The 4,084-nt window shown below is 40.4% G+C and overlaps 1 non-coding gene across 1 annotated transcript; it reads left to right on the forward strand.

The window, feature by feature from the left end:
• The first annotated feature begins 344 nt into the window (after positions 1 to 344).
• Trnaw-cca lies at positions 345 to 419 on the forward strand. Its single transcript has one exon. It is a non-coding gene; the product is annotated as a tRNA-Trp (tRNA).
• The last annotated feature ends 3,665 nt before the right edge of the window (positions 420 to 4,084 follow it).

The raw sequence follows: 4,084 nt of genomic DNA on the forward strand, positions 1-4,084 counted from the left end.
AAGCCTGACATTGGATTAAAAAAAAAAGAAATAAAAAAACAAAAAAATTTAAAAAAAGTTGGTAGAGAACTTGCCCGCGAAAGGCAAAGGTCCCGAGTTCGAGTCTCGGTCGGACACACAGTTTTAATCTGCCAGGAAGTTTCATATCAGCGCACACTCCGCTGCAGAGTGAAAATCTCATTCTGGAAACATCCCCCAGGCTGTGGCTAAGCCATGTCTCCGCAATATCCTTTCTTTCAGGAGGGCTAGTTCTGCAAGGTTCGTGGGAGAGCTTCTGTAAAGTTTGGAAGGTAGGAGACGAGGTACTGGCAGAAGTAAAGCTGTGAGTACCGGGCGTGAGTCGTGCTTCGGTAGCTCAGTTGGTAGAGCACTTGCCCGCCAAAGGCAAAGGTCCCGAGTTCGAGTCTCGGTTGGGCGCACAGTTTTAATCTGCCAGGGAGTTTCATATCAGCGCACACTCCGCTGCAGAGTGAAAATCTCATTCTGCAGTTTATATTTCTTTTTATTTTCAGCTGATTTTACTCACACAACACTATAAATAAGTTTTGCAAGAAATATATTACAGTAAGGTAGAAAGCCTCCCAGAATGCTCTTGATTCTGTCATAAAAAGTGCTGTAGTTGAAAGCATAATTCGAATTATGGCCAAATAATTAGTATGAGAAATCCGACCACCACACACTGCCCATGTTTTAATTCGAGAGAAATCAGCTGGAAATTATTTTAAATTCAACGGAAGACGCAGTGAAACCATAATTTAACCAAATTATGTGGTGTCTGCCAGAGGCTGGAGCTGCTGAAGCTATGTGGCTGAATTAAAAATTGCTGCAATTTCCATTTCGTGTCGCACGCAGAGGTAGACATAGATCTAAACACCGCCAAGCAGCTGCTACACTACTAGCACACGTCGCACAGACCGTGACTATCTGCAATCTCTAACAGAGTTGTGATAATTTCATTACCAGCGTTTACATAAAGTACAACTGCTACCAAACGCCTCATAGGCAGTGGCTATCTGAAATCTTACACTGTCGTGATAAATTCACCAACGTTTACACAAAGTTCAACGGCTAACGATCGCCTAATAGGCAGTGGTTATCTGTAATGTATTACAGTGTCGTGATAATTACGTTACCAGTGCTTAAACAAACTGTTAATGTTTGAAAGACACGCATTTATTGGAGTAATATCGATAATTTTTAGCTATGATGTTTGCGAACATAAAGTCAAGCAAGAAAACACAATAAGAGTTAGCGCGATCTATTAGTGGACTGTCGCAAATACTGAAAAGAAATACGTGTGGTGGAGACTGTTATTAAAACTATGAATTAAGTTTCATCAGTTGCAAACATGTATGAGACTTTGTACCATTCGTCCTTCTATAAAAAATCTTCGGCTATTAACGGTGACAAAAAATAATGGAATAAAGAGAAAGATGAGTGAGCTATATTGCCTGCATGAATCATGCTGAAGAGGAAGATCAAGAAAAGAAATTCTCTCAGCGTTATGGTTTTGTCACACAGCTGTACGTCAAGAAATTCTTTATGTGAATCAGTTTTAGTTCTGGAATACACGATCATTCACTGTCTCAAGGAACAGTTATAAACTGAAATGTCTAAATACGTATTCGGTACCGCGAAATGTGAGTGATCAATAGTTACGAAAAGGTTGATATAATTAGCTTGCCTTCACTATTTACATACAACCACGAGCAGTTTATTATATCACTATAATTACATAAGAAAACTGAATAATACACGAATATTCGTGAATTTACAATATGTTTATTCCTAGATATTTACACTCATCAGTGTCCTTTAACGTAAATGTAAATTCAAAAAAAATAAAAAATAGCTCAAATGTTTTATTAAATGCTTTGTGCTAACGTAAAAAATGAACTCGATTAGAGAAACATTTGACGCATCTTATTTGCTGTGCGTGACGCGAGCATTATTCAAGAGCGCGTCAAATGTTTCTCCAGTTTATTTTATTTTTTACTTTAGACAAATCATTCCACAAAATATTTGATTTTTTTTTCAATTCTTTTTATTTGTAAGTGTTATCCAGAGAGCATGATGTTATTGATACTTCCTTTGCTTTCCGAGCCTCTTTTGTCCTTCAGTTGACCTGCATTTATTACTTGATTCGGAGGAAACCATTTTGATAGCTAAATATCACACGAAAATACCTTTTTATGCCAAAATTGCTATATCTTGAAGAGATGAACTTTCTGGCACTTTATTTACATAGATAGCAGCAGTTCTTCGTGAAATATTTCAATTTTCCCTCAAATTGCTAACTAAGTTTTTGTCGGCTAACCTATTTACGTTAAAGCAATTTTTTTTTTCAAAATTATGCCTCACGCCGTTCAGTCTTGTACATTTCTCACTCTTCGTTTTTCTGTGAAAATACAAAAAAGTTCCGTCACATAAAATTCTTAATTACCCTGATTCAAGCAAATAAACACTTTCTCGTAAAAGTAGCCTCACCCTAATCATTATGATACCTTATTTGTCCATTTACCACTGTTTGGACGAAATCCCATCGTGTAATTTATAGAGTCTGCTTCTCGCTCCGCTCAAACACTTGACGAAAATACAGGGTGATTCAAAAAGAATACCACAACTTTAAAAATGTGTATTTAATGAAAGAAACATAATATAACCTTCTGTTATACTTCATTACAAAGAGTATTTAAAAAGGTTTTTTTTCACTCAAAAACAAGTTCAGAGATGTTCAATATGGCCCCCTCCAGACACACGAGCAATATCAACCCGATACTCCAACTCGTTCCACACTCTCTGTAGCATATCAGGCGTAACAGTTTGGATAGCTGCTGTTATTTCTCGTTTCAAATCATCAATGGTGGCTGGGAGAGGTGGCCGAAACACCATATCCTTAACATACCCCCATAAGAAAAAATCGCAGGGGGTAAGACCAGGGCTTCTTGGAGGCCAGTGATGAAGTGCTCTGTCACGGGCTGCCTCGGGTAGTTTGGTTTTCAGCCTAGTCAACAGCGCCTCAAGCGAACAAATGTACAACTAAATGAAACTTTATAGCTCCCTTAATTCGCCGACAGATAGTGCTTAGCTCTGCCTTTTGTCGTTGCAGAGTTTTAAATTCCTAATGTTGTGGTATTCTTATTGAATCACCCTGTACTATGGTTGGAACTTTAATAGTGGCAACTATTTATTTACAGCTAGTACAAAATAGATACATGTTTCAAAGTTTTACTGACCTTCAAAGTAGTCACCAGCATTGTGTATAACCCGTTGCCAGCGATGTGGAAGTCGTGGGATACTGTCAGCAGTGCCAGTTGTGATGACAGTTCGAGCGGCGCGGTCTATTGCCTGACGAATTTGTAGCAGCTTTGAAGCGAATGTCGTGAAGTGTTTCCTTCAGTTTAGAAATCGAGTTGAACATACGAGGGCTTAAGTCAGGGAAGTTGCCACTTTTAAAGTCCCAACCCTCATATTACGAAGGAAGGGAAACGTATTTTGGGGACGGAAATACACTCCTGGAAATTGAAATAAGAACACCGTGAATTCATTGTCCCAGGAAGGGGAAACTTTATTGACACATTTCTGGGGTCAGATACATCACATGATCACACTGACAGAACCACAGGCACATAGACACAGGCAACAGAGCATGCACAATGTCGGCACTAGTACAGTGTATATCCACCTTTCGCAGCAATGCAGGCTGCTATTCTCCCATGGAGACGATCGTAGAGATGCTGGATGTAGTCCTGTGGAACGGCTTGCCATGCCATCTCCACCTGGCGCCTCAGTTGGACCAGCGTTCGTGCTGGACGTGCAGACCGCGTGAGACGACGCTTCATCCAGTCCCAAACATGCTCAATGGGGGACAGATCCGGAGATCTTGCTGGCCAGGGTAGTTGACTTACACCTTCTAGAGCACGTTGGGTGGCACGGGATACATGCGGACGTGCATTGTCCTGTTGGAACAGCAAGTTCCCTTGCCGGTCTAGGAATGGTAGAACGATGGGTTCGATGACGGTTTGGATGTACCGTGCACTATTCAGTGTCCCCTCGACGATCACCAGTGGTGTACGGCCAGTGT

This window comes from Schistocerca piceifrons, chromosome 9 (genome assembly GCF_021461385.2).
Source record: "Schistocerca piceifrons isolate TAMUIC-IGC-003096 chromosome 9, iqSchPice1.1, whole genome shotgun sequence".
NCBI lineage: Eukaryota > Metazoa > Arthropoda > Insecta > Orthoptera > Acrididae > Schistocerca > Schistocerca piceifrons.